The 14,611-nt window shown below is 35.9% G+C and overlaps 1 protein-coding gene across 10 annotated transcripts in view; it reads left to right on the top strand.

Moving 5' to 3' along the window:
* Positions 1-14,611, top strand: part of DLG2 (discs large MAGUK scaffold protein 2) — a 2,364,981-nt gene that overhangs the window by 36,380 nt on the left and 2,313,990 nt on the right. The gene's annotated exons all lie outside the window — the stretch shown is intronic.

Consider the following 14,611-nt stretch of genomic DNA (forward strand, 5'->3'; position numbering starts at 1 on the left):
TTAGTGTTCACACAGAATTGGTGAATTGCTTGGTGTGAAAAACTTGCGCACAATTGGAGTCTAGAAATATTTAAAGTGTTGAGATAAGGGGAAAAAAATTTTTTTTTTCTTATACCGACACTCTACCTTAAGAAAGACTTGAAGTTTGCTTGTCAAAATGAATTTTGTAAGGATGGCAGCTTGTGAGTCATTATGAAATAAGTGGTAGAAGGATGGTTATCTGAAATCAGACAAAAAATTGTAATATTTGTTGTGGATGAATGTGACTTACAATGCATGCAGTGAATTGAGGTAGCTTATAGAAGTTTATAGCAGTTTGACGGAGAAGGCGATGGCACCCCACTCCAGTACTCTTGGCTGGCAAATCCCGTGGATGGAGGAGCCTCATAGGCTGCAGTCCATGGGGTCACTAAGAGTTGGACATGACTGAGCGACTTCACATTCACTTTTCACTTTCATGCACTGGAGAAGGAAATGGCAACCCACTCCAGTGTTCTTGCCTGGAGAATCCCAGGAATGGGGGAGCCTGGTGGGCTGCCGTCTATGGGGTCACACAGAGTCGAACATGACTGAAGTGACTTAGCAGCAGCAGCACAGAAGTTTGAGGTGTGTGCATATGTGCATTTTGTATATTCCTAATTGGACTGATTTGGGTGCAGTTTCTTTCATTCACTCCTGTTTCTTTCAGACAAAATTGTGGTGGGCTTCCCAGAAGAAAGTTATGAAAGGGACTTCAGTGGGATATAACTTCTTGGTTATTTAAAGAAAGGTTGATGTATAGGGGGCAAGGAGGAAAATGTGGAAATTGAGGTAGAAGAAGGAGAGAAAATCAAACAATCTCTACCTGGTAAAAATGTGGGAAATTTTTTAAAAGATGGGACTTTTTGAAGAAATACAGATTTAACATCTTGGAGGGCAGATTTTTATCATTCTTTTTCTTTTTCTCACTGTGTATTTTGCACAGATCTAAAAGTAATTTCATTGCTGAGTACCTTGAGTATGCAAGGTGTTATTCTAAGCTCTTATAAGAATTATTGATGTCTTAAAACAATAATGTTCAATAGATACTATTATTTTCCAAATTTGATGAAAACCATAAACTTCTAAGCTGAGAAACTCAATGAACCCTAACAGAATAAGCATAGGGAAAATCACAATAAGGCACATCATAAATTGCTAAAAAGCAGTGATAAAGAGAAAATCCTGAAAAGTAGCCAGAGGAACAAAAACACAGATGTCTTGTCAGAAACTGTGTAAGGAAGAAGACAATGCAATGACATGTTAAAAATTGATGAAACAAAGAAAACTGTCACACCAGAATTCTTTATTCAATAGAAGCATTCTTCAAGATTGAAAGCAAAATAAAGATTTATTTCAGACAAGCAAAACCAATTTTGGGAGAATTGATTGTAAGCAGACTTACACTGTAAGAAAAGTCAGAGAAAATTCTGTGGGAGGAAGGCAAGTAATATGGAATTGAAATTTGGATCCGTGCAAATAAACAACAAAATATTAAATTAAATGAATGGGAAAAAATTACCCCTTATTTTAAAATTTCTTTAAAGATAATTGATCATCTAGAACAAAAGTCATAGTAGTATATCAAGTAATGTATAACAGTAATACTATGGAAGACCACAGGAAGGAATTGGAAGTAAACCATTCTAAGTTTTATACTATACTGGAAGCGACACAATAATATTTGAAGATAGACTGTGATAAAAATGTATATTGTAAAATTTAGGGAAACCACTAAAATAATAAAACAGATACAGCTAATAAGCCAATTGTGAAGATAAAGTAGATTTCTAAAAATACTTAGTAATCAAAAATGGAACATGAGAAGAGAGAAAAAAGCATCTGAGAAAAGATGCTGAATGGTCTAGTGGTTTTCCCTACTTTCTTCAATTTAAGTCTGAATTTGGCAGTAATGAATTCATGATCTGAGCCCCAGTCAGCTCCCAGTCTTGTTTTTTTTGCTGATTGTATAGAGCTTCTCCATCTCTGGCTGTGTAGAATATAATGAATCTGATTTTTGATTTTGACCATCTGATGATGTCCATGTGTGGAGTTATCTCTTGTGCTGTTGGGAGAGGGTGTTTTCTATGACCGGCAAAAAGAGGGTGTTTGCTATCTACTCTCTTAGCAAATTTCAATTATATAGTTCAGTGTTATCAACTATAGTCACTATGTTATACATTAGATGCTTGCACCTTAATCATCTTATAGTTGAAAATTCGTAACCTTTTACCAATCTCTGTTTCCTCCCTTTCCCTCAGAAACCTGGCAACCACTTTTCTATTCTCCATGTCTATGAATTTTACTTAAAAAAACAGATTCTGTATATAAGTGATACCATGTAGTATGTTATCTTTTTCTGTTTGGTTTAGCATAATGTCCTCAAGTTTTATCCATGTTGTCACAAACAGCAGAATTTCCTTCTTTCTCATGGCTGAATAATTGTACACACAACACATCTTTCTTCATTAATCCATTCGTGGATTAACACTTATGTTGTTTCCATATCTATCTTGAATGCTGTGAATAATGCCACAAGAACAAGAGAGTGCAGTTATCTTGCAGGTATCCTGTTTTTATTTCCTTCAAATATATACCCAGAAATGGGATTGCTGGATTATATGATAATGCTGTTTTTAATTTTTTGAGGAATCTCCGTGTTGTTTGCCATACTGGCTATACAAGTTCACCTGCCCACCAACAGTGCCCACCAGTCAGTTTCCCTTTTCTTCATATTCTTGCTAAAACTTATTTGTCTTTTTGATAATAGCCATTCTATTGTGAGGTGATATCTTGTTGTGGTTTTGATTTGCATTTCCCTGATGATTAGTGATGCAGAGTACCTTTTCATGAACCTGCTGATCATCTGTATGTTTTCCTTTAAAAAATGTCTATTCAGTTCTCTGCCCATTTTTTAAACCAGTTTGGTTTTTTTTCTATTGAGTTGCTTGAGTGTCTTATATATTTTGGGTATTAATCCTGTCATTCAGTAGGTTATGTTTTCATGCTATAGATTATTTCCTTCACTATGGAGAAGCTTTTTAGTTTGATGTCTCATCTGTTTATTTTTGTTTTTGTTGCCTTAGGTTGTTGTGTCAGATCCAAAAATCACTGCCAAGATTAATGTCAAGGAGCTTAGCCCCCCTGTTTTTCTCCTGGGAATTGTATAGTTCCAGATTTTAAACTTTAGTCATTTTGAGTTAATTTTTTTATATGGTATAAGGTGGGGGTCCAGTTTTATTCTTTTACATGTGGCTGTCCACTTTTACATTTACTGAAGAGACTATTCTTTCCTTGTTGTGTATTTTTGGCTCATTTGTCCTTACTGTTGCCATTTGGTTTGTTTTCCAGCTGTTTGGAATTTCTTTTTTGGCCCCTTCTTCTCTTTATCTCTGCCTTTGTGACTTGATGATTTTCTGTAGTGCTGTGCTTAGATTTATTTTTCTGTCCTTTGTGTATCTATTATAGGTTTTTGGTTACCATGAAGCTTATATAAAATATCTTATAATAGTTCTATTTTAAACTGATAACAAGTTAAAACACATGCAAAAGTCCCGTTTTTTACTCTCAGTTCAGTTCAGTCACTTAGTTGTATCTGACTCTTTGTGACCCCATGGACTGTAGCACTCCAGGCCTCCCTGTCCATCACCAACTCCCCGAGTTTACTCAAAATCATGTCCACTGAGTTAGTGATGCCATCCAACTGTCTCATCCTCTGTTACCCCCTTCTCCTCCTGCCTTCAATCTTTCCCAGCATCAGGGTCTTTTCTAATGAGTCAGTTCTTCCCATCAGGTGGCAAAAGTACTGGAGTTTCAGCTTCAGCATCAGTCCTTCCAGTAAATATCCAAGACTGATTTCCTTTAGGATGGATGGTTGGATTTCTTTGCAGTCCAAGGGGCTCTCAAGAGTCTTCTCCAACACCACAGTTCAAAAGCATCATTTCTTCATCACTCAGCTTTCTTTATAGTCCAACTCTCACATCCATACATGACTATTGGAAAAACCATCAGTTCAGTTCAGTCACTCAGTCGTGTCCAACTCTTCGCGACCCCATGAATCACACCACGCCAGGCCACCCTGTCCATCACCAACTCCCGGAGTTCACTCAGACTCACGTTCATTGAGTCAGTGATGCCATCCAGCCATCTCATCCTCGGTCGTCCCCTTCTCCTCCTGCCCCCAATCCCTCCCAGCATCAGAGTCTTTTCCAATGAGTCAACTCTTCGCATGAAGTGGCCAAAGTACTGGAGCTTCAGCTTTAGCATCATTCCTTCCAAAGAAATCCCAGGGCTGATCTCCTTCAGAATGGACTGGTTGGATCTCCTTGCAGTCCAGGGGGCTCTCAAGAGTCTTCTCCAACACCACAGTTCAAAAGCATCAATTCTTTGGCGCTCAGCCTTCTTCACAGTCCAACTCTCACATGCATACATGACTACTGGAAAAACCATATCCTTGACTAGACGGACCTTATTCGGCAAAGTAATGTCTCTGCTTTTGAATATGCTATCTAGGTTGGTCATAACTTTTCTTCCAAGGAGTAAGCATCTTTTAATTTCATGGCTGCAGTCACCATCTGCAGTGATTTTGGAGCCCCCTAAAATAAAGTCTGACACTGTTTCTACTGTTTCCTCATCTATTTCCCATGAAGTGATGGGACCAGATGCCATGATCCTCGTTTTCTGAATGTTGAGCTTTAAGCCAGCTTTTTCACTTTCCTCTTTCACTTTCATCAAGTGGCTCTTTAGTTCTTCTTTACTTTCTGCCATAAGAGAGGGTGTCATCTGCATATCTGAGGTTATTCATATTTCTCCCGGCAATCTTAATTCCAGCTTGTGCTTCATCCAGCCCGACATTTCACATGATGTACTCTGAATCTAAGTTAAATAAGCAGGGTAACAATATACAGCCTTGATGTACTCCTTTCCCAGTTAACCAGTCTGTTGTTCATGTCCGGTACTAACTGTTGCTTCTTGACCTGCATATAGATTTCCCATGTCTAGTAGTCCCATGTCTTGAAGAATTTTCCATAGTTTGTTGTGACCTACACAGTCAAAGGCTTTGGTATAGTCAATAAAGCAGAAATAGATGTTTTTCTGGCATCTCTTGCTTTTTTGATGATCCAGTGGATGTTGACAATTTGATCTCTGGTTCCTCTGCCTTTTCTAAATCCAACTTGAACATCTGGAAGTTGATGGTTCACATACTGTTGAAGCCTGGCTTGGAGAATTTTGAGCATTACTTTGCTAGCATGTGAGATGAGTGCAATTTTGTGGTAGTCTAAACATTCTTTGGCATTGCCTTTCTTTGGGATTGGAATGAAAACTGGCCTTTTCCAGTCCTGTGGCCACTGCTGAGTTTTCCAAATTTGCTGGCATATTGAGTGTAGTACTTTCACAGCATCATCTTTCAGGATTTGAAATAGCTCCACTGGAATTCCATCACCTCCACTAGCTTTGTTCATAGTGATGCTTCCTAAGGCCCACTTGACTTCGTATTCCAGGATGTCTGGCTCTAGGTTAGTGATCACACCATCATGGTTATCTTGGTCATGAAGATCTTTTTTGTACAGTTCTTCTGTGTATTCTTGCCACCTCTTCTTAATATCTTCTGCTTCTGTTAGGTCCATACCATTTCTGTCCTTTATGGAGCCCATCTTTGCGTGAAATGTTCCCTTGGTATCTCTAATTTTTCTTAAAGAGATCTCTAGTCTTTCCCATTCTGTTGTTTTCTTCTATTTCTTTGCATTGATCGTTAAGGAAGGCTTTCTTATCTTTCCTTGCTATTCTTTGGAACTCTGCATTCATTCTCTTTTGTTCTTGTTCCTTTTTGCTTCTCTGATGGAGTGAATTCCATTGCCTTGTCTTCAAGTCTGCTATTGAATCCCTGTATTGAATTTTTCAGCACAGTTATTATATTCCTCAGCTCTGTGATTTCTGTTTGGACTTTTTTTATATTTTACATCTCTTTGTTGGAATTCTTACTTTGTTCATGAACTGTTCCCTGGACTTTGGTGAGATCTCTATGAACATTATTTTGACTCTTTATCAGGTATATCACTTATCTCTTTTTTTTAAGGTCTGTTTCTGGAGTTTTATCTTGTTCTTTTGTTTGGAACATATCTTTCTGTTTCTGTATTTTCCTTGACTTCCTGCATTAGTTTCTGTGCGTTAGAGAAACAGCCACCTTTCTCAGTCTTAATGGAGTGTTCTCATGTAGAAGATGAACCTTGTCATTCAGCCTGGCTCTTAGCTGTTGGGTGAGTCTCAAACCTTTGTGATTATTGAAGTTGCTTTTGTTTTTCTTAGCGGTTCTCAGTGGAAGAGAGTATGCTGAGAACTTCCAGTGTCCCAAAAGTGAGGATCTCAGCTTCTAGCTGCAAGCTGATTAGAATCTGAACCCTCCGACAGCAGTTTTCAATGTGTGCAAGTCGATCTCTTGCAGGGAAAGACTGGGAAATGGGCGTTTCTGTTTGCTCCCTTGTCCAGAGCCCAGGGGGATAGTAGATTAAGAATTGCTTTTGTGTCTTCTGCAGTCCTGTGGGACCCACAAACACAGTCCCTGTTGTTCACCAGAGCCAGGAAATCAAAGTGTGTATCTCTTGTGGCAGTGTAAAAGCCAGCGTGCCAGATGTGTACAAGCTCCTTGTAGAGTGATAATGGTGATTTGAAGCTGGCTACAGGTAGAAGGCAGAATGCTTTCTGCTGGCTTCCCAGATCTCTGGTGAGAAGCATAGTCTGTTCCTGCTGCTGCTGCTGCTAAGTCGCTTCAGTCATGTCCGACTCTGTGCGACCCATAGATGACAGCCTACCAGGCTCCTCCATCCATGGGATTTACCAGGCAAGAACCCTGGAGTGGGTTGCCATTACCTTCTCTGAATTTGTCCCTAGATACACACTAAATTACAAATCTGTCCCTCACTCAGCAGTTTTTCAAGTATGCTTAAGGTCTCTTTCAGAAAAGACTGGGAAATGAGCATTTCTGTTTGCTTTTTATGCACTGAGCTATGGGAGAATAACTGATTTAAGAAGTGTTTGTTTATTTGCTATAAGTTCTTTGGAGCCTGAAATTGAGGCCTTGCTGTCCACCAGAGTGAGGTGATCAAAGGGTAAGTCCTCTGACCACAGCTGTAAAAGCCACATGCCAGATATGTGCACAAGTTCCTTTCAGGGATATACTGGTGACCCGATCAACGTGACTTTCCCTCTCATTTTCCCAAAAGGTAGTAAGCACTCAGCTAGCTTTTGAATGTTTTAAAGGGAATTCTTCTGTGTGTAGGTGTAGATTCATTGTGTCCACTGGAGAAGGTGAACTGAGGAGCCTCCTATGTTACCATCTTAGGTTAAAACCCTTTGGCCCATTTTAAAATTAGATTGTCTTCTTATTACTAATTTTTAATTGTTATTTTCCATTTTGGGTACAAGTTTTTTCCCGATGAAATAATTGCAAATATTTTCTGTGGTCTTTAACTTGTCTTTCTCTTTTACAATGGTGTGCATTAAAAGTGGTTTATGGTTTTAATTGTGTAGTTTATTGAGTTTTTCTTTAAAGACTCATGTATTTGGTATCATATCTAAACACTCTTTCTTAACCTAAAATGGTGAATGTTTTCTTTCTTTTAGACATTTTAAACTTTTATTTTTAGCTTTTACCTTTAGGTCTGTGATCCATTTTGCTTTTTGTTTTTTTTTTTTTTTTTTTTGCTTTTGATTGCACTGTACGGCTTGTGGGATCTTAGTTCACTGACCAGGAATTAAACCTGGAGCCCTAGCATTGAGAATGCCAAGTCCTAACTAGTGGACCACCAGGGAATTCCCAGGTCTGGGATCCATTTTAAGTTAAGATTTATGCATCATATGAAGTAAAGATCTAATACCTTCCCTCCCCCCTCTCCTTTTTCCTTATGAACTGCTAATAGTCTCAACTCCATTTGTTGAAAAGACTGTTCTTCCTCATTGAATTGCCTGGACACCTTGTAAAATAGACATCTATTTTATTTCTTGGAAGGATGAAACAATATTCTCTGGTCTTTTCTAGAGCTTGACAGCTAATTTTTCAGTTTAGATTTCAAAGGCTTTTCTATTTCCAGATTATGATGTCTCTAGGAAATACACATCACAATCACATGATTATTTAAATAACAATTAACTTTGTCAACAAATTGGAAAAACTGATTGTTATTTTTGACCTAGTCATAAGAATTTAGACTCTAGAATTCCAGTATTAAGGTAATATTCTACTTAAGAGCAAAGCAAACCTATTTATATTTAATCAAAGGATTATTTATATGAAGTTCAGAGCAGTACGGTTATGTGAATATATAAATATACACACATTCACTTGACTTGATTGTCTTTCAGGTACATAGCAACTCCTTTGTATACTTTGTAGATTTAGTTTCTAATACATAAACTTGTGATGTCATGCACTATGTTTGTGAGAATAGACCGATTTATTTCTTATACAGTGCTTCTCTCACAGCTGTATTACTGCTAACTCATAGTTGTTGTTCGGTCACCAAGTTGTGTCCAACTCTTTGTGACCTCATGGACTGCAGCACTCCAGGCCTCCTTGTTCATCACCATCTCCTGGAGTTTGCCCAAGTTCATGTTCATTCCATCAGCGATGCCGTCCAGCCGTCTCATCCTCTGATGCCCTCTTCTCCTTCTGACCTCAATCTTTCCCAGCATCAGGGACTTTTCCAATGAGTTCTCTATTTCCATCAGATGACCAAAATACTGGAGCTTCAGCTTCAGCATCAGTGCTTCCAGTGAATATTCAGGGTTGATTTTCCTTAAGATTGACTGGTTCGATCTCCTTGCTGTCCAATGGACTTTCAGGAGTCTTCTCCATTACCAGAGTTCGAAGGCATCAATTCTTTGGCATTCTGCCTTCTTTATGGTCCAGCTCTCACAACCATATGTGATCACTGCGAAGACCATAGCCTTGACTATACAGATCGGCAGAGTAATGTCTCTGTTTTTCAAAACGCTGTCTAGGTTTGCCATTGTAGTATGGCAACTCATAGTACCCTGGCTATAATTTTATCCTTTTGTTTTTTTCCCTTCTTAAATGTGTTCTGTTTCATTTTACTTTTGATATTGTTGAGGCTGATAAAAAAAACTTCCCTCCATTACCACATCAGAAGTTTTTTTTTGAAAAGGTTTAAGATTCTGAGATTTGAGAAACCTTGCTTTTTTGCTGGAGTTGGTTTTCTTTACATCTAGTAGCTTCAATGTTTAAAAAACATTTTATATATTTACCTACTTAAAATAGTTACGCCAAATTTTGAGCTTCTATTGTATATAATTTGCTGTTTAGTTTTTGCTTTTCAGTGAATTTAATCATCTAATAAAATGTATTTTAAAAATCTCTCTACTGAGATAACTGTAAGAGAGAATGTACTTTGTAGTGAAGCTTTGCCCGAAGTTAACTCATTTATAGAAAATTCTGAAGACTGTACTGTGATATTGTGAGGCTTTTTCTGTTATTTTGCTGTCTTTTTGATTACTTAGTGCACATGGGTGGGCTTATAATATTTAAGTTGTTAAATCTCATCAGCTGTCCAGGTCATCACATCTGCTATCACATCTGTGCTCTAGATTCCCTTAGGCTTTTTAATTTTAGAGAAACAATTCTTAGGACATTAATTATACAAAAGGTAACATAAAACTGTTAGTGTGAAGAAGTGCTTTAAGATCAAAAGACCTGATGACATGTTTATAAAATTAAATTTGCAAACACTAAGAAGATTTCATGGAAAATAAAAACCAATTTGACTTGTAAAGAACAATTTCAGACTGATATAATATGCTATTATGAGATGCCTGGGAAGTTATAAATTATGAAGAAACCATAATATAATCTTGTTTAAAAGTAATTTTGATCCATTACAGTGGTTTTCAAAAATTGAAGTTTTTAGAATCCTGGAGTCAGTGATAGGGAAAATGCTAAGCCATGAGAAGCTAGGTTTTCCATCTAAATTTTAACTGGAGTAAATCTTCTTGGCTTTTACATCATGAAATTTTGTATAAATGTAATAGTAAATACACAGTGAAGAGACTTTTTATTTTATTTTCAGACTATTGCATTAGATATCCACATAATTCCTATTTCAACAACATCTCAGTGTAAATCTTATCTTTAAGTGAACAACAAATTGTTACAAAATTATTATGTGACAACTCATTATCATTAGTTTCAAGAGTTGCTTGCTGGATGTTTTAGTTAGGTTAATATAAATATCTAATATAGAACAACTTGAAGTTACTAATGATATAGATCTGTATAAAAGGTATACTTAAGAATTTAAGAATTCTCTGATGTAATTTAAATATACAGTCCTGGAGTTGGCTTGCTAATGTCTTATTTAGAATTTTGGTGTCTATGTTTATATGTGAAATTAGACTATAATTTTATTTTCTCATACTATTTTTGTCCAGTTTTTGTGCCAAGTTTTCATTGGCTTCATAAAGAATCAGGGAAGCTTTATTTTCTCTTCTCTAGGACATTTTGTACAGAAAGAAAAAATTTTTAGTTCCCTGAAGGTGTGATAAAACTTATTTGTGAAACCATTTACTATGGTGTCTTTGTAGGTTGGTTTTGTGACTTCTTCAGTATCCTAAAATGGTTATAGGTCTGTTTAAGTTGTGCTTTTCTCTTTAGTTAAAGTAAATTCTGTTTTTCCAGGAAATTGTCCCCCATGTCCATGTTTTCAAATTTTTTGGTTTAAAGCAGTTCATACTGTTCTCTTATGATCTTAAGTCTCATAAGGAAGTCTATTTGTTATTTCTAGTACTATTTATTTTTGTTTTCTCTCATCTTTTTTTGTTATCAATAGGATTAGAAGTTTGACAACTTTATTATTCTTTTCAAAGGCATATTTTTTTGCTTTTGTTTATCTGCTCTCTATTCGTCTTTGCTTTTTCTATTTTATCAAATTTGATTCACATTCTTAGAGTTGAAATTTTGGCTAATAGTTTTCTGAGTCTTTCCATCTCTAATATGTTTGTTGCAACTAAAAGTTTCCCTGTTAAATTCACTTTATCTGTAACCCACATATATTCATTCATATGTCATTGTTAATTGGTAGATATTTGATATACCTATAATGAAGTAGAAATTTAAGTAATGAACTGTGTAATTTCTATGTAATTTAAGGTAAAATTTTAAGGTAATTTTAAAGCTGATTTTCTTTTTCTCTTTGATCTTCAATTTTATTGCTTTATATTCATTCTGCACACTAACTTTTGTTGTTTCCTGTTTGTTAAGAGAGATGATTGTAATCTGTTATGTGGATAATTTTTGTGACTGCTTAATGTACACATGAAAGAAATATTTTTCCTTAATACTGCCTTTTATATTCCACTTCTTTTTTGTATGTCATTTCCTTCACACATCATTTGGTATCTTTCAGCTTATCAGTGTCAATTTTTTAATCTGAAAATGTTTTAATTTTATTATAGAATGTTGGTTTAGCAAGAAATCTGAATCCTTACTAAAAAGTCACCTAAGGCTTAATTTTAACCTGTTTGAACTTGCAGCCTTCTCTAACCTCAGCTCTGTCTCCCACTTCCCACCTCACTTGTCTTAATTTAAAAAATAGCATTTATTATAGTAATGTATTGTGTATTTTACATATTTTTATGTTTATTACTTATCCTCTGAGACATTACTTTTAAAAAATTTATCCTCTGCATGAAGGCCAGGGTTTTAATGTGTTATTCAATGTATTCCAACACTTAGAAGAGTATCTGGCACATGAAAAGTATATGGGTAAAAAGTACTTAATAGTAATCACTGACTGACAGAAAAAGTAGCTTAGATTCTGGGTTTATATTGATTTTATATTTTCACTTGTTCAGTTCAGTTCAGTCACTCAGTCGTGTCCGACTCTTTGCGACCCCATGAATCTTATAGATATTATTCTTTTCCTGTCACCAGATGTAGGCTCCGTGAAAGCAAGAATTGTTTGTTTTGTTCACTGCTGTATCCCCAGGGCCTAGAACAGTGTCTGGCATTCAATAAATATAAGTGAATTAATGAAATGATAATTAGGTTACTTTTTATCTAATTATTTTCTGTTGCATTCAGTGTGTCTTTTCTGTGAGTTTGCTCTTAGCATTTATTTATGTATTTATTTATTTTTGGTCTTAAATTATCTTCAGTATTGCATCCCAGTGATGTATCAGGATAAAAAAAGGATTTCTTTAAGAAATTTTTGCATAGTATTCATTTGCTTCCTCAATCTGATCTTGTTTTTCATCGATTATGGCAAATTCTTATCTATCATCTATTCAGTATTTGCTTTCTTATTTTCTTTTGGAACTCCAATTTAAATAGACATATAACTGCCTTTTTCATTCTATTCTCCATCACTCTCATCCTTTTGTTTGTGTTTTCTGTTTCTTTATTGTGTTGTATTCTGAGTAATTTTCTCAAGTCCGTCCTCCCTTATAATAATTTTCTGTTCAGCTGCATCTGATCTGATTAATCCATACATTGAGATTTTAAAATGTTGGTGATTTTTTATTTCTAGAAGTTTTTTTTTTAATCACTTGTTTTTTATCATAAGATTCTGATGTCTTCCTTTAAAAGTTTGTTTTTGATTCTTCTTTTATCTTTTAAAATACATCCAAGAATATTTTTTTTTTAAATCTCAGATTGTTTTATTTTTTTAAGTTTTTTTTTTTTGTTTGTTTTTTTGAGGGGTAAGGGTAAAAATTGCCTTATTCATTATGTCTTCATTTGTTTGTACTCATTTGTTGACTCTCCATTATGGTGAATCAAGTCCTCATATGATTTGTATCCTTTTATCAGCGGTTGGTTTTTCCATAAGAGTTACATTTATTATAGAAATACCTCTAGAGACGAGTTTTACTTCTGTTGAGTGCTCTAGGGGAGCCTGGTAGGCTGCTGTCTATGGGGTCACACAGAGTCGGACATGACTGAAGTGACTTAGCAGCAGCAGCTAGGAGTCCTACTGAACTGAAAGGTCAGTTTTTAAAAATTTCTTGGTTTGGAACTTCTGCTCCTCGTTAATGTGCAGGATTATACTTTTGATTTCTGACGGGAGAGTTCCCCTTTCTAATTGGCACTCAGCAGTGGTAAAATTCTCAGTTCCTTGGGCTGGAAGCTTTAGGCTTAAAAAAAAAAATTTCATGAATAGGAAACTTTGACTTTTTAGTAAAGGAAATTTCATTTCAAGATCTTGCCTCAGTCCCTGCATAGGCATTAAAATTGTGAATGCAGGCTTTTGGGATTATATTTATCTGGGTATGATATTTGCTTTGACTACTTAAGTCACGCCATCTATAATTATTGCTATGACTTGAGTTCCCTCTGTTTCTCTTATGTTGGGGGTTTCCTCTTCTTTTTTAAAAAATTTAACTTTGACATATCCTTAATATTTGGGAGCTATATTTTATGCAGTATTTCATATATGTTTATAGGTGGAATAAGATCTTCAGTTGCTCAATCTGGCACATTGTTACACTGCAGGTCTTGAATAGGAATACCATAGTATTGAAACAAAAACAAAAAATTTAGAAATTAAATGGAAATCTGAATTTGCTATATTTTCCTACTCTTATGTGCAACATCAACACATTAGTTTCAGCTAAACAATATCATGTGTCATAAAATTACTATTATTAATTTGCATGGTAATGTTTTGTAGCTGTATTTGTAATTCATAGATGTGTGTAATTTTATTTATGAAGGAACCACATGCATAATATTTTGTCTAATTTTGTTTGTACTTAGATTGAATTAAATATGAATATTTAAATAAACATTGGAGGTCAATTATAATTATTTTTTATTTAAAAGACTTAAATCTGAGAAATACTGCATTAATTGTGGTAAAAAAAATTTATGTTTAGAGACATTTTCACTGCAGATGGTGACTGCAGCCATGAAATTAAAAGACGCTTACTCCTTGGAAGAAAAGTTATGACCAACCTAGATAGCATATTCAAAAGCAGAGACATTACTTTGCTGACTAAGGTCCGTCTAGTCAAGTCTATGGTTTTTCCAGTAGTCATGTATGGATGTGAGAGTTGGACTATAAAGAAGGCTGAGCACCGAAGAATTGATGCTTTTGAACTGTGGTGTTGGAGAAGACTCTTGAGAGTCCCTTGGACTGCAAGGAGATCCAACCAGTCCATTCTGAAGGAGATCAGCCCTGGGATTTCTTTGGAAGGAATGATGCTAAAGCTGAAGCTCCAGTACTTTGGCCACCTCATGCGAAGAGTTGCCTCATTGGAAAAGACTCTGATGCTGGGAGGGATTGGGGGCAGGAGCAGAAGGGGACGACCGAGGATGAGATGGCTGGATGGCATCACTGACTCAATGAACGCGAGTCTGAGTGAACTCCGGGAGTTGGTGATGGACAGGGAGGCCTGGTGTGCTGTGATTCATGGGGTCGCAAAGAGTCAGACACGACTGAGCGACTGAACTGAACTGAACTGTACTACATTAAACTTTGATTTTTCTCTTAGCTCTTACTGATAATTGTATATTCAATTTTGGGTAACATAATGGCTTATTCATTACTCTCTCATATTTCTATACCTATAGCAAATTTGTCTTTAA

Source organism: Capra hircus, chromosome 29 (assembly GCF_001704415.2).
Source record: "Capra hircus breed San Clemente chromosome 29, ASM170441v1, whole genome shotgun sequence".
NCBI classification, from domain to species: domain Eukaryota; kingdom Metazoa; phylum Chordata; class Mammalia; order Artiodactyla; family Bovidae; genus Capra; species Capra hircus.